At 37.0% G+C, this 27,320-nt stretch overlaps 1 long non-coding RNA gene across 1 annotated transcript; it reads right to left on the bottom strand.

The window, feature by feature from the left end:
• Window positions 1–10,985: 10,985 nt before the first annotated feature.
• Window positions 10,986–15,118, bottom strand: LOC138699883 (uncharacterized). The gene is made up of 2 exons (XR_011332112.1): window positions 14,803–15,118; window positions 10,986–12,672 (listed from the first exon to the last, which is right to left on the bottom strand). It is a non-coding gene; the product is annotated as an uncharacterized lncRNA (long non-coding RNA).
• Between the last annotated feature and the right edge of the window lie 12,202 nt (window positions 15,119–27,320).

Genomic DNA, 27,320 nt, shown 5'->3' with positions numbered 1-27,320 from the left:
GTAGTTATTTAACGACGCCTTTAACTGAAGAGGCAACTCAGCGCTGAAATTCAACATGGGGAATAATGGCCGGCAAATTGTTCCTGAAGCCCTCAGTCAGTGACATTTTTTACGCCGCAAACGAAAATGTAGGATACGAGAATTACATGTTTTCGTTAATAGTGGTGATGATGCTGTTAGTGGTGGTCATCACTATGTTAAATTTGGTGGTGGTGATGTTGTCAATGTTGGTGATGTTAATAGTGGTGGTAGGGGTGTCAATAGTGCTGAAGATGGTTAGTGATGGTGATCTTGTGTTAATTGTTCTGATGATTGTGTCAATCTTGATGTTGTTAATAGTGGTGATGGTGTTAGTAGTGGTCATTTTTGTGTCAATGGTGGTGATGATGTCAATGTTGGTGATGTTAATAGTGATGATGATGGTGTTAATAGTGTTGACGATTGTGTTAGTGGTGGTGACCTTGTGTTAATGGTTCTGATGATTGTGTCAATGTTGGTGATGTTAATAGTGGTGACGATGTTTTAATGTTGGTCATCATTGTGTTAATGTTGGTCATGATGGTGTCAATGTTCATATTAATAATAGTGATGATGGTGTTAATAGTGCTAACGATGGTGTTAGTGGTGGTGATCTTGCATTAATGGTTTTTATGATTTTGTCAATGTTGGTGATGTTAATATTGGTGATGATGTAGTGGTAGTGATCATTGTGTTAATGATTTTTTATGACTGTTGATAGTGATAGTAATGAACTAATGATAATGATTCCATAAAGTAATAAGAATTAGAGGAAGTTGAAATTTTCTCTGAGGACATGATGGAGACCTTGAAGGTTTAAAGGAAGGTAGTTTACCGAAGAATACATTTTATGATATTTTTCAGAGAAGCTCTTCAGACCACAGGAATAGTCTATGACCTCTATAAAACGAATCTTTGAGACAATTCTTTACAATAACTGATTTATGAACAAACATTTCACATAGTTTTTCGAAAATCAAAATACTGTCCACTGACAAAGAGTAGCCGTCTTTTTGTAAGAACGCAAGATATTACGCTTAGACCTATAAAACATAATGTAAGAAATACCCAAAAGAAACTGAAAACAGAAAGGGAAACCGAACTTCCCCTCCACAGTATGAAGTAAGAAAATTAATAAAATTGTGTAACTAATTTTCATACGTCATGCCATTCCTTGTTTGTTCCATGTTGAAACAATGTCAGGTAGGAATCTGATCAGAGATAACGCACAAGGGTAAGTATAAATACAAATACTTTCACTGCAAGCAGATGACTATTCAGGACAGGGTGACAACTGAACAACATGAAGTTCTTGTTGGTGAGTAAATAACAGTAAATAACTTACAATGTATAATTTCTTTAGACTTCGTTTTAATATGCAAAAATTAAATAGATCGGATGAAATAGCTTTTTATGACAATAGAATATATTGAATGAGATATAGGAAGAAACCAAATGGCATTATAAAACATGTCCCCATACGTTTTTTTATATACAGTCAAGATCACAAGATCTGACGTAGCTAAAATTTTTATCGTTCGTGAAAGTCCGTGAGCATTCATGAAAATAATTTAAAAAATGTAGGCCTACAACAAACTATCTACCGCGAGGAAGATTAAGTGATTATGGCAGAATACTTTTAGCCGCTAGCTCTAATTCACCACCACCACCACCACCACCACCACCAACACCACCACCGCCGCCGTCGTCATCTTCATCTTCATCTTCTTCTTCTATGATCATTGCCAGAATCCATGTTTTAAACCCTGTGCTAACTACTAGGTGTGTGTATGTATGTATGTATGTATGTATGTATGTATGTATGTATGTATGTATGTATGTATGTATGTATGTATGTATGTATGTATGTATGTATGTATGTATGTATGTATCTCTTTAATGTACACGCTATGACCGTTATTTACTACATTTTGTACCCTGAACCTTCACCCAGTTTCGACCGCTTTAGGCTAAACTTGAAGCAAACCCTAATTCAAACAAAAACAACTGAACGTAAGGCACATGACGAAATGTTTTGTTTTCGGTGCCTTATCTTCAGCTGCTTTCATTTGAACTACCTCTAGCAGGCGTTCTGGCCAAGAAGGCCACTATATAATTGATGTTTTCTTTAATATTAATGTTTAAGGACGACCAAAACTTAATAAATATTTTTGTTTCGGTGTTATATAATTGCGTTTCTGAGGTCTCCGAAAAGTCTAACATTTAGTTTTTTTTTCTTTCTTTTTGCGCAGAAGTCCGAAGGCTTGCATCGCAGCCTGAGGCTTATTGTGCATCATTCAGTTTACTTAATAATAGAAGCAAAATAGTAAACGAGGGCAAAATCTGATACTTCAAGCTACTAAATTATACATGAAACTTTGTTATTTGAGTTGGTAGCGTGTAATACGTAAATCTATTATCGACTACATTGAGAAATCACTCCCGCTGAATTTACTTTCAATATAATATATGTGGATACCCACAATTGTGCATAAATTCCCAATTCTGTAAGTTCTCTGATTGAAGTTCTGGCTGATACGTACATCCATTATCAGGCAGTAGGCCTACATGTCACTTGACTGTACGTGTCAGAGGAAGAATTGTTTGTACACATCTCAAGTCTGATTAGTGTAATACGTAGCTAGTCGGCGATGTATGCAATGGAAGGGGAAAGGAACTGGCCACCCTACATCATCTCCTGGCTTAGTTGCCTCATAAGTGGTGCCTTGTTGGTATCACTTGTGAGATTCAGACCTGTCTTCGGGCAGTTGACTAAACAACAACAACAAACGATGTTGTTTCTCTGTCATTTGTTCCGAATTTCATCTTTTATAAATTTATCCATTTATCTAATATTTGCTTACACCATAAGAAGTTTACTTCCATTAAGCCTGCGCCCTTCTTTCTTGCCTCTCTTTTGTAGAATGTATGACATTTCCGGATATAATACAAAATTCGGTGCAGATGCACCATATGAGCCATAGTAGTTTATGTGGCAATGTATGGATAGTAATTATTGCAAAGCCATTATCGATTGAATTGTATTATGTTAATGCAACTACTTATATATTTCCTGGGCCATCGAACACATTAGCCCTTAATCAGAATAAAAAATATATATATATATATATATATATTCATTTGCAGCAAAATGTATTCTATCATTTATTAAAATGAAACTATATTATTTCAGTTGACAGCATGTCATACATAAATCTATTTCATTGAGAAATCACTCCCGCTGAACTTATTTTCAGTGAAATACACGTGGACAGCCACTGTAATACATCACTTCCCATAATTCTATACAATAGATGATTATGTTTCCGTAGTTCGTTCCGAATAACTTCATTTTTAAATGTTACTATTTATCTACGTATTGTAGCAAATCTATTTAATTGTGAAATCACTCCCGCTGAACTTAATTTCTGTGAAATAATTGTGGACAGCCACTGTAATACATCACTTTCCATAATTCTATACATTAAATGATTATGTTTTTGTGTAGTTCGTTCCGAGTAACTTTATTTGTAGACTAAATTGTACTATTTATCTAAGTAAATTTGCTTACATTGTAACAAATCTCAAACAAATCATTTGATTTTGTGCTCTTCTTTCTTGACTACTCTTTTATAAAACCAATGTATGAGGAACAAATCTAACATCCGTGTGTGTGAAATTCTGCATAGTCTCTGTCATACAATTAATCCCCACGAATATTATCCATGTAATTTTTAAGAACTCGTAGCAAACAGAACGGCTTGAGAGCTATCAAACGAAACCAAATTCGAATTGAACGACCTACGCATAAATTCTGTGTTTTTTGCTTCTTGTCTCTAGGTGCTGCTCGCCATTGTGATTGTGGTGGTGAAGTCTGCACCCCAATTTGGAGGCTTTGGAGGCTTCCCATTTGGTGGAGGGTCCCCATTTGGTGGAGGTTCCCCATTTGGACACAGACACAGGTTTCCGCACCGTGGACCTTTTGGACTTGGTCCCGTCGTCTCTCCACACAGACCTCCGCCATTCTTTGGCTGAACTGAAATTTTAATTAGTAAATAGTGAAATAAAATAATTTGAATGTATAACTTTTTCTTTGCAACTGTATTATTTTTATGAGAGTTAAGCTTTCACGGTGATTGTATTCAGAAACAACTTTTATGTATTCCACCGTATGCTGGAACTTAACATCTTCAACGTTTCGTAATTGCATACAGGTGTATTGGACTCAGTTGTTTGCAATATTCAGGCATAACAGGCACAATGGAGTAGTGACCTTTCAGACCAATTTCTTTGAAGCTGAAATCTTTATGGCGATCCGAAAGATTTGGGGATGCAAAGTGTCAGCATAGGGTGTAATACCCAAAACTCTACAGCATTTCTGTGAATTTTCTCATGAAGTGAGATACGTCACTACGTATTAACAGAGAGATAAATGGTTACACGAAATAATTAATTAATTTTGTATTACTCTCTGTGACGCCTAACTGTTTGAAAGAGAAGAATTTCTAGAGCAGGCATAGCCAACATCAAACAGAACAGAAGAGAATGGATTTCACCAGATAACACAGACCGCTCCAAAAACCCCAATCAGAGACACATCCAGACCGCTCCCCACCAGAATGTTCATCCCACGGATACCCCTCAATTACCAGCAGATACCACTTTTTTCTAATGTACCCGTCCTGCTAGAAACAGAGCCATGAACGTTGCACAGAAAAGCAGTATCTAGCTCATCGTTTCCTCTCGATATCACCGAAGCTCAAACAACTTATCCTGAAACCATTTTTTTAAACAAATGAATGCAAAGTTGACTGAAATGGAGAGTGTTCCAAAAATGACATGTGTGATGACTCTGATGACAGGGTAACTGAAGAACTCCCGATGTAAACACTCATCTTCCGAACTCGTCTACCGAAACCATCACTCCAGCTAATGCCCGGAGAGTGTACCGAAGTCGTAGACTGATAAGATCAGATATTTAGCATCTTAGTTCCAGGAGATAAAAATAATCGACAGGTATATATACTCCAAGTTCTTTTTTGTATTCCCCTTGTTCTCTTTTGCATGCCCTTTGTTCTCTTTTTTATTTCCTTTGTTCTCTTTTGTATTTCCATTGTTCTATTTCATATTCCCCTTGTTCCCTTTTGTACTTTCCTTGCTCTCTTTTGTATACCTCTAGTTCTCTTTTGCATTCTCCTTTTCTCTTTTGTATCTTCCTTTTTCGCTTTCGTATTCCCCTTTTTCCCTTTGGGTTCTCCTTGTTTTCTTTCGTATTCCCCTTGTTCTCTTTCTTATACCCCTTGTTCTATTTCGTATTCCCCTTGTTCTCTTTTATATTCCCCTTGTTCTATTTTGCATGCTCCTTATTCTCTCTTTTATTTCCCTTGTTCTCTTTTGCATTCTCCTTATTCTCCTTGTAGCGGCGACAGTGGTTTGCATATTTATGTCAATTTCCAAGTTCCCCCCCCCCTCACCATGCTTAGTGAGGAGAAATACGTAGTTCTACGTCAAAATTTGTTTTAAATTACCCACATCATCATTCTCCTCTTTGAATCTAGCAGTATCACTTCTATAAATTCAGCGCACCTTGAGTTCAAATTCCGACAAGATTCTGGAAATTAACTCTCTCGAATTGGGTTACAGTTTGTGTCCATGGTCTTGTATTGTATTGTAAGTGTTGTTGATCTGTTCCATTGTTAGGGATATTCATTACCCTTACGAAGATGAGCACGATATAGTGATAGAGGACTTTAGTTAAAGCCGGCTCCTTGTGTATATTTGCTGGAATATGTTTCGTCCCTACAGTGCTGCCTCGCTTCACCGTTCCCTTTCAGCCATTCTACCAGTATGCCATAGCTACGTATTTTACCTCTTAGATATTCTTTGAGTCTTCATATTATTCTCGTCAGGAAGAGGAAAGGACCTGGAGGGCTTAGGTGCCTCATCTGCAGATCCTTATGTCAGCAACACCACACCACGCCACAACTGCCATCTACTGATCTTTATACAAAGTGAACAACATCTATCTGCCCCTGGTAGAGGGGCAGAGAAGGCCTGACGGCCTTATCTCTACCAGGTTAAATAAATAAATACTAAATAGTAAATACTAAATCTATCACGGTGGGCGATGAATCCGGCGCCGTACAAAGATAGGTGGTGTCATATTTTTCGAGACGGGGACGATAATGAAAGTTAAACTGTAAAGAGTCCTTTTAGAAACGCGAGATAATAACGGGAGAAACTCGAAATTCATCACAACCTTAGATTAATCCAACACAAATACACAGGCCTACAACAACATCACTGCCGAAATTTGAATTCAAGTCCTCGGCCGTTGTCTTCTCTGAATCCAAAAGTCTCAGTTCTTGAACACCGATTTCACTAATCCTGTTTTGGATGGAAGACAATGTTGTAAAACGGAGTAGGCTACAAGAAAGCCAGATTTCCTGTATTACCGACTTTTATTTAATGTTTTCATACTACTTACAAGTAGTTTCGGTAGCCTACAGCTTAAACGTCTGACTGATGATGAAAGGATCTCGAATTCGAAACTTTACTATTGTCTCATTCGTTTTTTTCTTTGCTATATTGTTATGTAATTCATTTTAGCCGTTATTCTTGTACTTTTAAATGATAGAGAAACAGATATTGCAGTATCTGACAAGGATTTTCTCTTTCAGGTGTCAGCTTCCGGCACATTCTCGAGCATTTGAAGGGTTCAGAGCCATAGTGGGCCAAGTGCCATATATTATAAATACAGAAAACAAGGATTAAAATTAAGTGAATGCCATAATTCAATTAAACATATAGCAAGTAATATAAGGTATGCACATTAAAACTAAAGGATATGCCAATCTTCATTAAAGTTTGGTATTCACTTAACTTTAACTCTTGTTTCTCCGTTTTTAATAAATGGCGCTTGGCCCACTATGGCTCTGAACCCTTCTTTTATCCCACTGTGCGTCATCTCGTTTCCAATTATTACAGCACACGGCAAAAGAATTGAACATGTTCTAGATGGAATTTTATTCAACGATCGTGGCTTCCACGATACATCAAATGTATGCCTAGCTAGCTGTTACGTACACAATTCATAGCTGGGAAAGACTGATAAATAGTCTGAAACAACTTATTTTGTAAAGCACTTATTAATATTAAATTAGCTGTCAACTCTAATTTCTGTGTGTTACGATTGTGCCAATTCCAAACGTTTCGAAGACAGCAGCAGATAAAACTGACATACGTATTAATCACTGATACTTTGTGCTTTTCAGTGCAGAAGGTTTTTACGTTCTTATCTAGGAACCAGTCGATATCCCCATGTGCACAGCATGACCTATGGTAAAGTCAGATAATTTCTCATTTGCTTAGAATGAGCTATCATTATTGTGCAGTTAGTTCACACTATGTTTCAAGTTTCGTTATCAAAATCAAATTAGATTTATTTGTAAGTTTTCTACCTACTTTGGAAATATCTTCATTTTCAGTGCGAATTAAGAGTTTTACAAGGTAAGCGGTACTTAACTATGTAAAAATTGAACATTAAACCAAAAAGATAAATAGAAAATTTCGTCGACAAAACTGAGACACGTACGATATCTAGACAGGCAAGTTCTTTTTTTCATTAATGAAGTCCAGGTTATATCAATGGACCCAGATAATAGCAATACTTAAAAAAGAAAAAAAGAGGGAGAGATCAAGACGTTGGACAAACTCGGAATAAATAGGAGCATACATTTTCTACAATGTCCAAGATAGTCCAACAAGCCACATTCATCAAGTACAAGTTACATATTTATTTGGGTGTTTCTTTTTCGGGTATGCGATGAGTAATAACCACGCTATAGATCAGAAATTAAAATATACCTTATTATTTTTCAGGTAATATCCATTTACGAAATGCAGTTTCATAAAATATGAACACAAGATTCAGAAGTTCTTTGCACACTAGGCCTATAAAATTAACGTTTACTAAAGAGAGTTAAAAGTCTCGCGCAGTGACGTCGTGGTTTAAGGCATCCTGCCTAGGGCTCGCGTTACGGAATGCGCGCTGGTTCGAGACCTCATGGGGGAAGAAATTTTCTCATGAAATTTCGGGCAGTGTATGGGACCGGTGCCCGCCCAGCACCGTGATGCACTTGGGGAGCTACGATAGGTAGCGAAATCCGGTTGCGAATGCTAGCTGTAACGGCTGGGGGGATCATCCATTCTGGTTGGATGATCGTCCACCCCTGCTTCGGCATGTGGCCGTGAGGCCAGCAGCCGGCTGGTCGGTCTAGGCCCTTCACGGGCTGTAGCGCCACGGATTATTATTAGTATTATTAAAGAAAGTTGAAAGTATTTTCTTCTCTTTCTTATTCTCGTTATCAATATCGAGAGCAACTAACGGGGATTTATGCAACTCTTGGCTGGTCAGTTCCAGGGTGAAGAATAGTGTTATCATTTGAAGTGTAAAAGTTCAGTTCAGGAATAGTAACCAACCCGTCTTCAGCCACTCACAAGCAAACATTCTACCATGTTAACATTGTCAAAACAAGTGTTAATACAAATTCTGACAACTCGATTATTACGAGGCCCCTCCTCCCAAGAAAGCAAATTTTCCTGGTGCTGTTTACAGAAAAGAAACACTATTTCATGGAAAGATTTATTGGAACGTGTACAGTAATAAGTTGAGCTATTTTTCAACATATTCCTCATCGTAATTGAGACGACATTTTTCATAGCGTGATATCAACAGGGAGGTGCAGACGGCCGTCACACACTAATTCCGATCCTAGGCGACAGACTTCTACGACACAAAAGTTGATCCCACGTTATAACAAATGTCTAATTTCCGGTGGACAATATGTTGAAAAGTACTTCAACAATATCTGCATCTGTTTCAAAATTTTGCCATGATATTGTGTTTTCGTTCTATAAACGGCCCCAGAGAATCTTACTTTTTGGGGACTCCTAGTAATTGAGGGGTTTGCCGGGAAAAGGGCGTATACGTCAATATGGTGAATTGAGATACAGCCAATTTAAGATTTTAAAACGCACCTGAATAAAATGTTATACAGAGTGTGAATAAAATTATACATTAAATTAAAAATCTTAGCGAGTATAAATGTTTTGTAGCATTTAGACAATTTATATTATTAAATTTCCTTATAATTGTACAATATAAAACTTCGGTCTATACATGTAGATGTAGATTTCAGATTTAAATTTCACACGGACTTGAAACAAAGATACATTTTATGACATTTATTATCTACTTCTAAAGGAATTTACATTATTTCATATATACTAAATAGACATTAAGTACGCAAAGCAAAATCTCTGAATATAACAGAAAAAGAAAATCTCCATTTTGTGTGAACATAAATAAATAAAATTTATACTTTGTATAATCCTGATAACAATAAGCCCAAAAATCTGAATATTGTAACAAATCTCTTTATGGAACATAAAATATTTCCGTCTGAATCTCTGAGTTTCATAAGTTTGTTTACTCTTAAAGCAAGGACAATAATGAATATAAAAAGCAGTCAAAGGAGACAACTCGACTGACTAAATTGAACTATGGATGACTTCCTTCAATTTGACATTCAAACCATTCTCGACTTTCTTGGTCCAAAAAACGGGAACAAATCTCTCATGTGACTTTCCTTTCGAGGATTCAAGGGCACACGCTGAACAGACTTCGTTGTTATAGAAATATTGAAAAATCTGCCTCTGCCAAGACGTACTTACTCTTTCGAAGCACTTCTGACTGCAACAACTTTCAATTACGTTATTTTTCTTACCAGGTACAAATTTTCCACATCAAGAAACGTTCGGTTCTCCCTTAATCTTACGCCTTTTTGATGTCTTTCTTTCTGTTCGTCTTGTCCATCCTCAGCCGCTTCCGTCCCGTCATATTTGCTTAGTCTCTACCAAGAGAAAACATACACAGTACAGTAAGCGTAACGCGTAGCACTAGTTGTAGACTGACTAAATCCTGCAGGCACACAGTCTTATCCTGCAGGTATGTACAGTAAATCAAAACAAAATTTCGCTACTATAATTAGCGAATTATTCACTATATTTTAAACCGTTTTCCCGAAGAAGGGCGTATAGGTCTATCCGCCGTTCTTCCGGCAAACCCCTCAATTATGCTCGAATGACCAAAATTTGTTTAAGCACTTGTTTTGACATATGGTGAAACAAAAGAAAAATAATTAACTTTTTGATCTGCCTCAATGAGAATGTTTGCTTGTCAGTCTGAAACTTCGTACAATTATCTCTCTGATTACTGTTCCCGGGGATGAGTTAACCGTTACATTATTCAACAGACAGCAAATTAGCCCTGTGCTCCAAGTTGAGCTCATTCACATTGCCTATGAATTACAATTATTCTCCTACAGCGCTAAAACAAGCATCAATATAAATCCAAAAAGAAACAGGTCATGGGCCTAGTTGCTCTTCCACTGCATACATTATAACTTGTTTCACAGTAAAGTATTCACTTCTATTGCCCTATGGCGAATTTGAACTTGCCACTTTAAATATTACATTCATAAGGGCTGTAGTTCCAATCCACTTAACATCAAGATGGAAGCCCACTCAGGTTTTAGATTCTAACCTCAGAGGATCGCGCTACCCTTCCACAGAGGAAGTCCGGATAGCCAAGCCCTACGACATTTAGCTTGTCTTAACTTGTGCTTAGCGATAGGCTGACTTCGCCTACTTATGCGTTCCTATAGCCTGTTTTCGGAAAAATTCTCTTGAAATTGTTCTATGTTTGTTTCACGAAATTGCTAAATCAGATTGATCATTGAAGGCCACATTTTCGACATACTTTATAGGGATACGAGAATGCACACAGCAAAATTCAGATCCAGGCCTACTTTCTTTCCTATATTAAGGAAATAAATCATATCGAAGTTACATAAAATTCTGGTTGTACAAATTTCTGTTCACATGTGACATATGAACTACAAGAGTTTCACAAGTGATAAGAAAATTTAATACTTCAAAATGAATTCACAATCTTTATCAATGCATTACAGATCATAAGAATAATCAAGACATTAATTGATTACTAAATACGAAGAAGAGTCAATAGATAAGTTACAAATTGAAGTAGCGACTTGCATTATTTAATGAGGCGCTTGAAACTATCACCGCTAGAAGGTAGTGCCGTTGATGTGCTCACAAGAAAAACAAAGTAGCAGTTGCAAGACGGCGGAAGCTCTGCACGAGTGCACCGTTGGCGACTGGATTCGAGCATTGATGCACGCTTTGTTTTGGGCTGGTAATGATGCACCCAAGACTCATCACCTGCAACCATCCAGGCTAGAATATCCCCTTCATCCTGTCTGCTCGGATCAAATCGTCAAGCTGTAGCATATTTGCCTCCATGACAATCTCCACTTGTCGACCGACTCGTGCTTGATACTTGTCCACCATTCAGAGAGTTTCTGCATTGCACCCAAATGTACCTTAGAATATCCTTCACTGCCAGACATTTTGTCCAGAAAGAACACAACGGAGCGCTCTTCAATAATGGAATACTTGTGCAGAGATGTCGCCATCGTGCTTTTTTGTTTCAATTGTGCGTGCATCGATCATCTTGATATCTGGAAAATACTGCCATTTAGTGGTTATACCATCAGGCACCTCATTAAAAAATGTAGATCGCTACTTCGATTTGTAACTGACTGACTGGTCTGCATATAAACAATATCAAGAATAATATCTAGAGAATAGAAATAATCAATACATCATAATTGTCATACCTGATACATATTTCATTCTGTGTACAGTATATTATAGACTACACTGTTTTCACAATGGATCATAAAAACAAAGGTTAATTGGTGCTTTTATGTTTTAACAATTTAATTACTATTTCTTCAAATCCCGGAATTGGGAGAAATTATGAAGCTTTACAAGTGCAGTGTATGTTGAAATAATAAGTATTTTACATGAACTACAAATATAAAAGAGAACAAAATGTTGTTCATTAGAAAGTAACAATAAGAATTTCCTACCTGATGAGCTCTTTCACAGCAGTATACCAAAAATTGTATTTTAGGTGGATGATCTTTTCTAACTAATGTAAATATTTAATTAAAAGCAATTAAAAATAGAAAAATATAAAGAAAACTATGTTTATAACATGTCGTTTTTTACAGTACAATTCCTGTCCGAGCTATATGAACTCCTTTGTTTAACGACACTTAATAGTAAAAAGAGAACAATGTTCGTTCATGGCAAATAATAAGGAACCATTTCTACATAAATGTTTATATTTATAAGTATTATCATAAAAAGTAATGTAGGAAGAACAACTATCTTGCAAAAGGTATAGACAAGAAACAAGATTATTTTTAAGTTTCAGGAGTAATAGCGGCCAAGTACTTCTTTGTGGGTATCTCAATACATACAGTAGTAACAGCTGTCAATTTGACCACTCTAGCCGAAAAATGGCGGCCATGGACGAGGTGGCCTTGGAAACGGAAAAGGTGGTCTATAAAACGGAGGAGGTGGCCTTGGAAACGGAAAAAACTGCCTCGGGTAATAGGACCTCGGTGTATATAGACTCAGTCTGAGCTGGGCTTCACGATGGAAGATGTCATCGTCGCTAATCACCAAAGTAAAGATCGCCAACACGACCAGTGCCAAAACCTGAAATAACATACTATTAGTATTGAGTTTCCGCACATATTATTTATTGCAATAAGCACAAGTTAACAAACTTAAGTTGGAGTTGATATACCTAGGACACTAATACCAACATTTTTACTACCAATCAATACATATCCAATTATATTATACAGGATGGACCGCTCGAATGTACCTAATTTCAATTGTATGTGACTGGTGAACAGTTGAAGATAGAACCTTACAGCTTACGGTAACGTTTATATGAAAGGAAAACTCAAGTTTCGAATCCTATCGGTAGATGGTGCGCAGACACGGTTTCTTTTCGTAGATTGTATTGATTGTCAAAATGGCGACACCGCAAATGATGCTCCAAGCATTAAAGCATTAAGAAGTGGCACGATACATTTTCAGCTACAGGATCGGTGTTGAAGGAGCATAGTGGTAGTCGTAGAACATCCGACGAAATGGTTGCAAATGTTCAAGCCGCATATGAGCGAAGCCCGCGGAAGTCATTAAGAAGAGCTTCGCGGGAACTTCAAGTACCAAAATCAACATTGCAACGAATTATCCACAAACGTCTCAAACTGTACACATACAAAGTGCAGGTAATGCAACGTCTAAAGTCGGATGACAAACCCAAACGAGTGGAATTCGCCAATACGATTTCTTTCTCTGGGGCTACGTCAAAGATAACGTGTACGCCACCCCAGTCAGAGGCCTTCGTGATCTTCGGGAGCGCATCATACAGATTATTGAGAGCATTCCAGAAGACATGCTCCAACGTGCTTGGCAAGAAATCGTTCATCGCCTCAATATCATCACAGTGACAGCTGGAGCTCACGTTGAGATATGGTGATGTGCACATCGAAACTTGAGTTTTCCTTTCATGTAAACGTTATTGTAGGTTTCTATCTTCAACCGTTTACCAGTCACATACAATTGAAATTAGGTACATTCGAGCGGTCTACTCTGTATTATACCGGATTCACCTCACCGGCCCTATGAAGAATGCAAAAGCAATGCATCAACTGTTACCACTCAAAAAGCTACTTGAAACCACGCCCCTATTCGCCAGCTTCCGAACTGATAACGTCTACAGTACAAGCTTTATGAAAACATTAACGAATTACTATAAATGTATTAACCCCTGCGGTAGCTGAATGGTAAGCTCTTTAGTCTATCAATACACCTTATCAATTCCACTATATTCCATCCCCCAGCTTCCCCTGTGATGTTCTCATCCGGCTAGAGCCGGTGAAGTGAGTCCCATTCTGTACGTCACTTTCACTATATGTTTCTGAAATCATCGCAATTTTAACAACACGTAAAAATTTATCTCAGAAATTCCGTAAATATATACCATCCATCATATCAATTCGTAATACTTGTTCTGACACATTTTCTATTCCAGTGACGGGCAGACTGCCCTGGCGACCCGAGTCACGCTCCTCCTGCAGCGTAAGGCGTAGGCCTACACACGGCTCTCGCTTCAGCTTTCGTGTCTCAGTGACGTGCTATGCCAGTAACGCGAATTAGGTTATTGACGAAGGACGTTAATATATTAATTAAGGATAGAAAAGAATGAACATAATTTATTGATAAAAGTATTAAACGATATTTATAGATTTCCCCACAGGAAACATTTTACAAATTGTGAAACAGAGGCAAATTCTTGCACATTTTTGGAAAATTAACGTTACACTTATCTTCTAAGTAATGTGTTTATATTTATAAATGTGTTATTGAAATAAATGAAGGGAACAGGCGGTCATGTGGTTAACACGGCACAGGACTATCACTGAGATAACAAGTGACAGCACGTGATAATGAATAAACATCTAGTCCCATGGACGGAAGATAAATCTCTTCTATTACCCACGTCGGGAATAGAATCACGGATTTCTTGGAAGTAAAGTGAATAAGCTATCCATTGAGTTAAAGCTGTGAACTCTTGAAAAGTTATGAAATCTAAATAATAATAATAATAATAATAATAATAATAATAATAATAATAATAATAATAATAATAATGTAACTCTGAAAGATATAATAATAGTAATGGTAGGACTATTCGTTCTTTACAGCACTGTACGAAAAATACTGAGATTGTATTAGATTTCACCCGCACTCCTTTCCTTGTCACATACTCACCAACAAGTTTGTCATCATGACAGTCCCGACGTAATGTTACTGTTTGCTCCAATACTGCGATAGTCTCTATTTATTGAAACGAGATCATTAGAGTCTTAATTGTGTTTTACACATCGCACTGTTAACATCTCGCACGAACCCCATGATGGTTGATGTTGTATTAGAGATAAAGACCTAATGCTCTATTAATAGGTTTCCTGGCTGAGGATTTTTCCTATTATGAATTTACGCTTCCGGATAATTTCCATACTTCATCGTATTTCGGACAGTAGGATTGCTCACAACGCAATACAAGGAAATGTTGTCATCTATGGTATTTTTAAGTGATATTATTACAGACTTCGCCATGGATGAATGGATGTAATGTTTCGGATTGTGATAACAATCTGGCTGACTTTTCGGGGGCTAAAAGTGGTTTCGGATTGTGTTGGCAATCTGGCCGACTTTTCGGGGTCTAAAAGTGGGATGGACCTACGCACGCCCACATGTAGGCCTAAGTATAGGCCACCAAAGTTCCGATTACCGACGGTAGGAGTCCGAACTACTGAGCTCGTTGCATGTTTCCTGTTTGTAGCGATAGCAGCGACCTCATCTCCAATCGGTAATAAGAGGTTGATGAGCCTATACAGGTCTCGCAAGCAGGGAATACCGACGGAAGGAATGCGAATGAAACAATAAGATAAGGAAGAGCGGGCGACAGGAAAGGTCACGAGATGGCTTGAATGATATTCAAGAGTACAGTTAGAAGAGAAATTACATCGACAGAATCAGTCTTGCGTTGTGATAGTTACATTACAACTTTAGTTTGTTCCATTGCATGTGAATACATGTTTTGTATCGCACGTATCATTATTTCATTCGTAAACATATGTTGCACGTTTAATTACTTGGAATTTTTCTTTTGCTACGTTCTTTATTTCCACAGCGATGTCATCATTTGTTCATCTTCGTGGAAGAGACAGTACTTCCATCGGTCCGCTTCTCTCGCTCCCTCAGCGTGCCTACATACGCACGTCAAAACTGACAGCAACGCCACCATTGCTTTTCGGTAATCGTTCCTTGCGCGAGCTATACATATTCTCTTTTCATCTAAAGTTGAAGTAGATGTAAATAAATGCACGTGGCATAGTGGTTTCTGATTGGCTGTTAGAAGCACAATGACTCCAAGCTCATACTTGTCAACTTCTTGCTCACATTACAATAGTTCCTTCTACAATAATAATACCGATATGTATACTATAGGCATACATTCATAATATGGAATATGGGTTAAATTAAAGATGTTCATAAACATTTAAACAATATGTTTATATTATTAGTCTTAGATACTGCATGATTAGTTATTGTAACAACATTATAGCAACGTACATGCGTTGTAAGTGTGGAGCTCCCTACTGTAGGTCACGTGACTTGCTTGACATATAACAGCCGATAGACAATAACACAGTGCAATGGCTCAAGCTGACCAGCCCTCTACAGTCTGCATCTCGTGTGGAACTCCTTGAGTAGTTGAGAAAATAGGATGATGTGAGACGTTTTCCATTCTTTCTGCAGCAAATATCCTTCTCTTGTTATGTTATTAACCCTACGAGAGCATACTACAGGTTGTTTTTTCTTAGTTTAATTAAAGTGCTTCCCTTTCGTGATGAAATTTTGTCTGCAGCATATCAGCTTGGTAGCACGTGCAAACGCGTAGTAATACATTTTCATTTTGTTTATGTCTACTTCAAACTTTAGCGGGAAGGAGAATAGACGCACCGTTCGTTTCTTTTCACAGCCTTCAGCATATAGTCACTGCTAACCTAACTTCTGTTAAATGTGATCGAACACTTGACTTTACATTATATATGGACGTGAGTAGGTAGTATAAACTGGTACCTCATTTATTTTATGAAGACATTCTGAAACTCAGCAGTTATCGCAAACTGTGACGTCACGAGCTTTCATTAATGAAGTATTCCGATGGATTTAGAGATAAATTAAAAAACACTGACCTATACGATTATTCTATTTTCAACAAACTCTGCAGGGGCTGAGGTAGGAGTGTTTATCGGCTGGGACACGGCGATATCAGTGCCAACTTTAGAGGTAAAAAGCAGAACCTCACCCTGATACTGGTACAGCTAGTTTGAAGGTCACTGAAGCTGAGATACCAGGCTAAACTGGCTTCACCATCCCCACACATTACATTCATTTCCAGCCGTCAAATCCGCATAATATGTATTTGGTGGTGGTCTACCCTATCTCAGAGGTCTACATAATTTGTTATGTCCCCGTTAAAAAAAGAAGAACGTGTTTCTTTGTTTGCGTCTCTAGGATTTTTTATAGATGCCATTTTAACATGGGATAAGCACATCGAATACATATGCACTAAGCTATCAAGAGTTTTATATTTGTTAAAGAAATTAACTACTTGCGTTTCTCAAAATTATTTAAGATGTGCCTACTTTTCTTTCTTTCAGTCGATAATTCGATATGCCCTAATTTTCTGGTGAAATGGAACCAAAATTGGAAGCGTCTTGATTTTGCAAAAGAAAGTCATTAGAATTTTATGTAAATCAAACTATCTGGAATATTGTCGGCCTCTTTTCAGACAATCACGGATTTTAACAATCATAAATGTGTATATATATATATATGATCTAGTACTTTACACTCGACAAAATAGCGACAATTACTCATTAGTGGCCATATACATGATCATGAAATTAGAAATAGTGAACAAATTAATATTCCATATTGTAGATTACACAAGAGCAACACAAACTTTTCAATTATGGGGATGAAATATAATAAGCTCCCAAGTCAATATTACAAATTACCACTCAATAGCTTCAAAACTAGATTTTACAATTGGTTATTAAATAATCCTTTTTATTCTGTTGCCGAGTTTTTCAACACAAATTTGTATGAAATTGTATTTTATTAAATATGTTTAATTGCAATTTAGTTACTTTTCTTCAATTTAAAAGTTTCAAATTATTTCATGTTTTCATTGTATTACTTAAATTTTACTGTTTCTTTTATTAGTGTTTTTTAATAGTACATTATGCAACGAGCCTATAATGGCAGTAATTAAGAAGCGAGTATGGATGTTTATGAAACTCGCTTGCGCTCGTTTCATAATTTTCATACGAGCTTCTTAATTACCATTATAGGCGAGTTTCATACGACTTTTTATGCTCGACCATATTTCTAACTTGAAATTATTCAGATTTTATTTTATTTTATTATTTTATTTGTATCTGACAAGATCGGAAGTGACCTTGTTCTAGGTCGTGAATTGTGAGATGTGCGCAGACGCCAAAGTATTGATTTTTTCCGAGGAACAATAATGTCACTGACCTTGTGTAATCCCGTTAAACTTGGTATAACATTGATTATTAAATTCGACATTGAAAAACGAGATGACAAATTGAATTTATTTGAATATTATTTACAATTAACGCTAATTATTATAGTAACAGAACATAACCTTCTGCTACATTATTGGATTTCCAGCCTCCGTGACTTTTCGCTAATTCTCTTTCGATTGCATATCCGAGAATAATCGATACTTGCGGTTTTATAACGGTACAAAGCTGACTTGTTATTGGCTGAACACCTGTAAGCTGAGTTGTCATTGGCTGAAAACACCTGTACTTTAATGAGTAGGTGTACTTTAATGACATGCATTAAAGGACTGCTACCAGGTGTATAATTACTACATTTCGGCATGGACGAGCATAAAATGTATTTACATGTTTTTTCAATGTATTCTGACGAAGCTTAAAACTGTATGTCTAATGGCCAAATAAATTGAATTGAATTGAATATGAATGATCTGGAATGTAATAACACTGTCATTTATTAATCTTTAGATACATCGCAAGGAACACCCACCACGGAGGCGATCTATTCGGCTCTATTTTTCGAGACATAGATGATAATGAGAAATACATTGTGGAGAGTGTTGGTGGAATGACAAGGGAAAAGCGGGAGAACCCAGAGCAAAACCGTCACAACCCTGACTTTTTCCACCGCAATATAACTTTTACAACTTCGCCACCTTCGGGATTCGAAATCGGGTCCGCGAGTGTCGTAAGTCATCACTCTGCAACGTAACTACCAAGACAGCCAACAGCCCCTGCAATTTTCTGCCTATCAACAGCTGAAGTGAACTTGGAGGGCGTTGGTCTGTCCCCTTCCTGTCGCGGTGGGAAACAGCAGTTTGCCACAGGTGCGTGCATGTTGGCTTGAGGAAGTGGCCGACAGGATAATCCGTGCACGAATGTAAACAAACGAACATCGCGACAAGGACCTTATCGTCAAGACAGCTGAATGTCACTGTCCTCATGTGCTGTCCGCTTTGTTATGCTGACCCGTCAAACTTGTTCGTTCCGCCACACAAACAGAACGCCTTGCGCCTTGCTGTGGAATTGTTCGCACGTGATTATTTTGACGAATTCGAGAAATTAATCACCAAGCGAAAATGTGTCATGAAATTTCCGGCGTGGATTGGGAATTTACGCAAGAATTTGAACCACTCGTGTAACACTCACCGTTCTTACATTAATGAATTGATAATTTATTTCATCATTGTTTTAAAATTTGCTCAAAATTCAATGTCCGCTTTTTTTAATATAATAATCTGCGATCTACAGACAAGATTCTTTCTAAAATCAAAATAAATAGCAGAAGCAAAATTACGAACAATGGGGTTAGATAACAAAATAATATTTATTCTATAATCACTTAACTTCAGAGAGCAGTGGCTAAGAATCCAGTCTCTATAGCTCGCGCAAGGAACGATTGCCGAAAAGCAATGGTGGCGTTGCTGTCTCTTTAGACGTGTGTATGAAGGCACGCCGAGCGGGAGAGAGGTCGGGCCGATGGAAGTACTGTCTCTTCCAAGGAGATGAACAGATGAGGACATCGCTGTGGAAATAAAGAACATAGCAAGAGAAAAATTCGAAGTCATTTAAACGCGCAATGCAAGTTTACGAATAAAATAATACCGTGCGATACAAGACACGTATTCACATGCAACGGAACAAACTAAAGTCGTAATGTAACTATCACAACGCAAGACTGAGTCTATCGATGTCATTTCTCTTCCGACTCTACTCTTGAATATCATTCAAGCTATCTCGTGACCTTTCCTGTCCCCCTCTCTTCCTTATCGCACTGTTTCATTCGCATTCCTTCCGTCGGTATTCCTTGCTTGCGACACCTATACTTATGAATGTACATCCTTTGACACGGAAAATGGTCGCTCTTCGGTAGCTTGAATTTGTCTAAGTGTCGTTCAGATTAACGTGCGATTCCCTCGGGGAAATATTAAGGATCAAGATCTGAGGATGAAGTCAAGTTGTAGCAGTGACGTATCTATAGGTATGTCACGAAACGACATATTCCCTACGAAATCTTTATGGCTTAGCGATAGAGCTATTTCTTCTCGTTCCGAAGAACGGACTTCTAATCTATGTAAAACGCAAGCGTGTAAACACAGGTACACGATGATTCCCAAGCTGTTCCCGAGATGACACTTTGTCTCTCAACAGTGACCAATTTCCTTGTCGAAGGATGCACTTTACCATTTTACAAACTTATACCACACGCGATCTTTGGCTCAGAACAGTGTAGAAGTAACAATTATTATTATTATTATTATTATTATTATTATTATTATTATTATTATTATTATTGTTGTTGTTGTTGTTGTTGTTGTTACATATAATTCAGTAATATCTTCTGTGCTTTGAATATTTTAGCATTCTATAGTCTATATGTTACATTTTCTGCAGTTATCATAAACGGAACCAAATTCGCTTACTCTATAAAACGGTTAGTTGAGGAGCCAAAGTTGAATTCAATACTGGACCGAGGCCAATAAGGATTCACCTCAAAATTATAGAATCTATATTCATGATGATTCTGTAGGATCACACCTGGATATAAACGAACGTGAAGCTTTCAAAGATATGAATCTCCGAAATGCCTCATCCTCGTAATATGGCGACACATAACCATACAATAAAGTGTTCAAGGCAACTGTAACCCCTGTACCAGTACGTTAATGCAATCGCGTGGGCAGAGTCATTAACTAATCCATGACTAACCTCACGTAAGCATGACCCATCAGTCTGTGCAACATGAGAATGCACTCTGCTTCTCCGATATAATTCCATTGCGACACCCCAGCAGTGACCTAGAGGTCAAGGGTCTGCAACCTGCACAACGTAATGCCACTTTCGCTTACAATTTTAGAACCAATTAGAATATTTAAATATATTTATCGCCAGTCTTCCTGAATTTCCTTTCATTAGTTTTATTTACTGATGCACAATACTGTGATGATAAAAATTTTAGTTTGAAAATAATCGCCGAAATCCATCATCATCAGCATCATCCAAAGAATCCAAAGATTAATACAAATTAAAATAGCCAAAGCGTACTAGAAAGATATCCTTCCAAGCTTCATATTATGTATTTGCATGGGTTAAGCTTATTTAATAATAGACAATGTCCGACAGTCTCTGACATGTTGTGGTATAGAGTTCCAGAGATGAGCTGCAGAGACGGTGAAAGATGAATAGTAGAAGGATGTTCTGTGTTTAGGAATGGAGAGTGTGATATGGTGTTGTGAGTAAGTATTTATTTCGTGATATGAGGACAAATGTTGAAAACGAGAAGCCAAGTAGCTAGGGTTAGAGGCTTGAAGAATATTGAAGAGAAAAGCGAGAGAGCGAATATTCGCTCTTTGAGACGGACCCAGGACAGCATATTTAGTGAAGGTGTGATACTGTCAGATCTACGGACGTTGCAAATAAATCGAACACATGCATTATGAACACGCTGTAGTCTGTCTGTCAGTCTCATGTTAAGGTCAGTGTAGAGAGTGTCACAGTAATCAAAATGAGGTATCAAGAGCGACTGCACTAAATTCTTCTTGAGAAGAACGGAAGGAAATTTCGAATCCTTTTTAATGCGTGAATTTTCATAAAAGTTATTTTACATGTGTGTGTGATTTGAGTATTCCAACTTAAGTTTTTGTCCATATAAATTCCTAGATTTTATACTCTATCACTGTAAGGGGTAATAGTTTAATTCATTTTAACAGGAGATAAGTCGCCTGTGTTTAATTTACTTCAAAGTCGTTGATGTCCCATTATAATTGCCTGTGATTTCTCCGAGTTCAATTTCAGTCCAAACTTTTTCGTCCATGAAATAATTAATTTTAGGTCATTGTTTACTTCATTATTTACATAACAATATTGATGAAGTGGTTCAAATCTACTAAGTAGCACCCCTGCAAGGTTAAGAACTGGTCTTATCCAGCAGACAGAAAACCACCGGACGAAGTTAACAATAGATAAATTGGAACTCTGGGAAAATGCATACCTAGGTTAACGAAATACTAATAGCAATATGTACTGGCCATCGAATATACGTACACATAATAAAACTAACCCTCACTACAGCAAAAGGGTAATACGAAACGCCATCAATAACAATATTTGATTCTGAGCGTTATTAACTCGATTGAGTCACTGCAGACTACCCCTTAACTCTCCATTCCCCACTCTACCTCCACCTGAGACTATTTTTTGGTGCGGTACGAGCAGGCAGTAAAGTCGTGACGGTTTATATCACGCGAGCATCGTAGCTTTTGCGAACTTTCGGCTCTCGTTGGTCGAATGAAGTCTACCACTGTTGCACAGAGCCTTACTGAGCGTTTTTTTATAAGGCGGTGATAGACGACTCTACTTGCGTTATGTCTTCAAGAGCCACAAACAGTGCAACTTGCAGCAAATTAAAACATCGTTCATTAACCCTTTCCAGCCCAAATTAAATTGAAAATTAAAAACAATATTTTGACATGAAGGAGAAACGCTGCCCGATAGTGTTTTGTTTCGGGATTTCAGGGGTGCCAGCTATCTTAAAAATAACTAAGAATATGGTTATGATAACATATGGAGCCATTTGGTATTTTACATGCATTCTCAGAGCAGGTAAAGCGTATGATGCCATATGGAATCATTGGGCTGGAAAGGGTTAATGTAGTCATACCTATCTTCACCTGTTCCTTCTTCTTATTCTCAACTACAGACTTTTTCTTTCTTTTCCTTTATGAAAGGAGACATTTTATCATCACGCCATCTCGAATATAATTACAGATTCGTCAGGCAGTGAGAATAATAAAAGGCCATCGCTTGAGACAATGGAGGGTAAACATTAATAAAATAACACAAATACAACTACTAGAACTATGTACCCTACATAGTTTGAAAGAACTCGCCACTTCCATTTCCGGTTACCTAATATAGGAAAGCATATGAAGAGTCCACTGCAAGAATGATGGATGTCATTTGGAATACATTTTGCAGGAGAAGCAATTGAACGTCTGAAATGCTTAGCGCTCAAAGCTTAACTGTGATTTTCCGATCATTACTGGACAATGACAACCAGTGTTAATGCCATATAACTCTCTATGTACATTCTATATGTCTTAAGCTATGCATTGACATTCTTGGTTCATTCTTGCAGTGGACTCTTCATATAAAGAGTGAACCGGAAGTAACGTCATTGATTTCAAAGCATTATTCTTTTGATATATTTCAAACAAAAACTTTAATACAATTTTGCTCGTTTTTTTTTTCATTCCTTTTAGAGAAAAAAATTGTTTTTTGTGTAACATTTCATAGCATGTTCTGGGAAAGTCATTGATTTATTTTCCAATTTGCTCAGTCAATTTAAGAGAGATGTGTATTATGATAATATATTATTGAAAGAATTTCAGTTTTGCCTTTTAATGTGCAGAAATTATATCCGAACAAATGTAACATTTTAAAATTCCTTTGCAGAAAGAAAATGACAGCTAGGCCTATCTCAATCGTTGTAAGTAAGAGAAATCTTGCTGATCACAGAGAGTTGGAGACCCCTGCCAGCCTATCTGATCTGTCTCCTGCGACCTTTGTTTGCAGCATCTCTCTCAATTAGTTACAAGGGAAATTCCTTCACTTGACCGGACATGCAACGGAGAGTGAGTGACAGTGAACATGGTGACTCAAGGACTGTCATGTCAACTATCAGAAAGAAACACGTCTTTTTGCGCAGTACACAATTGGAAAAATAAATGTGTAAGTATATGTACATATTTTTATTCAGTGACTTCTTGTGAAATCATTTTACCTAGTCCTCCGATATATGTTATGAAAATTTATGTAGACCTCTAAATTAAAAAGGCCAAACATTGAATATTGAAAGACCAATGCGTAATTTTAGAACTTCGTGGAAGTTATATTTGTACATTAGAATCCCTTTTGAAAGATGGACGTCAATATTATATTAGACCTACATTCATTCGTAGGTTGGTTTGGTATCTACTCCATATCGCGGTATTCTAAAGCCTTGGTTTTTCTGAACCGACTAATGAGAGATGCGAGAGAAAGCGAGTGGTTTCTATGAAGCCTTGGTTTTTCTGAACAGACGCATGCGACGTGCGAGGTGCGAGGCCCGCCTTGCACAAATCCGGACTACACAAGAGATAGTGAGTGGTTTCTATGGCTGCGAGGTGCGCAGACCTCGCATCTCGCAGTTATAGAAACCACTCACTATCTCTCGTGTAGTCCGCATTTGTGCGAGGCGGGCCTCGCACCCCGCATGTCCCATGCTTCGGTTCAGAAAAACCTTTATGCTTAATGTGATGAGGATGATGACTATAATTCGATGAGGATAATTAATACATATAATACGGCGACAATTGTGACTATAATGCAATAATGACAATGACTATAATACGATGATGACAGTAACTATAATGTGATTATTAGGGCTAGGATTTTGTTGAAACTGCATCTTTTTTCTAGTAAGCCAGAAACATAACTGCTTTAGTATTTATATGTCACGTGATAAACTGAGTGTTTAAGACATATTTGTTTCGGTATTTTTTTTTATTTTTTCTGTTTCAACTCATAAGAGCACCTTTTCTTTTATTCGGTCATTTTTTAGGCATTTTCATTTAATTTTGGCCATAAATCCCCATTATTAATACATAATAATGTTTATTTCCTTTGATATTTTCTTTACACATTTTGTCCATTAATACCCATTATTTTGTATAGTATTTTAATCGTTTTTCTACACAAAAATATTTTCATTTTAACGTAGTACACCCCATGAAATGGATCAGCCCAACCAACCCTTCAGTATAGACTCCTCTATACCTGCTAATTCCGGATAATAGTGGCCTTGTGGTAGACTACATGGAATCTATAAGTAAAGTAAATCCATGGCGCTACAGCTCATGAAGGGCCAACACCTACCAGCTGATTGCTGATCTCACGTCCACATGCCGACGCAGAGGTGAACGATCATACATGAAAACTACATCAAGTATAATAATTAATTAAAGTGTACTACTTAGAAAAAATTATGTAAAATTTAATTTAATTACTGGTCTAAATCTTGAGTAGTACAAACCCTCTTTTCCTACTAAGGCAATTATGTAAGATCAATTTTTAGGGCATTTTTAAGAGAATTTTTTTTTAAGATTTTTAGGTCATAAATGCATTGTTTTTAGGACATTTTTTCATGATTTATAGGTCATCAAAATCCTAGCCCTAGTGATTATAATTGTGAGTATAATGTAATGGTAACAGTGATTATATTTCGATGACAGTGAGTACAATGCGATGATAGTGACTATAATTCATAATGACAGTCACTATCACTAGCATTAGTACGAGTATTATTAATGTTAGTGACGAGTATTATTAATGCTAGTGACGATAATGCGACGAAAATACGATAATCATTATGATATTAATGATAATGCGGTGGTGATGATAGTTATGACAATGGAATGATCATTATGATGATAGTGACGATAATGGGATTATGAAAGTAATTGAGCGGATGTGATTATGTTCGTTCCACTAAAGCCATATATATGCAGAGATACATTTCTAGGCTTCAATTCCTTTTTCTGAATTTTGTGACTGGAGATAATAATCATAGGCCTATTCCTAGTTCTGAGTATGTTTATTTGTTTTCTCGGATGTGGACAGATGAGCGGATGTCACTCGGCATCTCATTGCTGTTTCATTGTGGTCACCAGCACAGTACGAGTCAACCGCAGAACACTCATATCCTTCCTAAAAGAGCTTCATCACAAGACCACAAACCTCATCCTTGCCATGACACATTTGGCTATATAGGCTAGTAGCCACCGAAACAAGTCAGAGTGGCACAGTCCTTCATAGTAGGTTATTATTATTATTATTATTATTATTATTATTATTATTATTATGACGATGACGATAATGATGGTGAAAGTGTTGGTGAAATCTCTGTTCGGTTGTATTCGATACTATCATTTACGCCAGTATGAATAAGCGATTAAATAAACGTAAAGGTGAATGGATGAATGAAAGAATAAATCAAAAAACGAAATAATGAGCTAAAATTGCATAGCGAACTAAAATAACAAGTATTACAGAAATGAGGAGTGTGCTTATAGTATAAAAGTTAGACAACTCTATTTTTTGCGATTTCGAGATATTGATTGTTTCTCATAAAAATCTTGTGCGCTGAATGCGATTCTGGAACTGTTTAGGTCCCAAAACGGACAGAACAGAGCGAAAATAGCACTTAATTGTGCGCTTTAGAATCAAAATGTAGACAACTCCACTGTGGCTTGGTTTCAAATTAGGGCAATTCCTTCAGTAGCCAATGAGAAGTCCACATTTGTACCGCGTTTTCCCATCACGCATCCCGAATCCAACATGGCCGATTGTTTATATAATCGGTTTGTGAATAAATAAGTACTGTTTTACGTAAATTTGCTTCGAAACCGAGTTAGAAGAAACTTATAAGTATTCAATTTCACTTTAAATGTGACTTCGTTTGGTTTCAAAAACAGACACTCCATGACTTAGTTTCAGAGATGAACAACTCCACTATTTAAACTTAAATTTCGACCTGAATATTAATTTTAATCACATTTTGAGACTGAAAAATATTTATGTGACCCATGAGAATGTTAAAAGAAATGTACGTATAACGGTAACATAGGTTTCCAAGGGTCTAGTTTTTCGCCTATCCTGTAAAAATAGAAAAAGTGGAGTTCTCCAGTTTTCATATCAAGCTCCTCAAATGAATTCAGCTATATTAATATATGAAGACAACAGACAGGCGAGTTGAGTTGAGTTGAGTTGAGTTGAGTTGAGTTGAGTTGAGTTGAGTTGAGTTGAGTTGAGTTGAGTTGAGTTGAGTTGAGTTGAGTTGAGTTGAGTTGGCAAAGGAAAGAGTGAAGGAAGTAATATACTATTACAGTAATTAATTTGATGAAAAGAGAAAAAGAAAGAACCAAAAATGAATACATGAATAAGTGAATTGCTGAATGATTGATTTATTCATTGAATTATTGAGTTAATTATTGGTTGAACGTATGAATCAAGAAACAAATGAATTAAGAAAACAAAATTATGAGCTAAATCAGTTACTCCCAAACTTCTTGAACGAACTACCTACTT

This window comes from Periplaneta americana, chromosome 5, assembly GCF_040183065.1.
Source record: "Periplaneta americana isolate PAMFEO1 chromosome 5, P.americana_PAMFEO1_priV1, whole genome shotgun sequence".
In the NCBI taxonomy this organism is placed as follows: domain Eukaryota; kingdom Metazoa; phylum Arthropoda; class Insecta; order Blattodea; family Blattidae; genus Periplaneta; species Periplaneta americana.
Note: the sequence above shows the minus strand (reverse complement) of the source record. Positions and strands in the feature narration are given on the sequence as shown.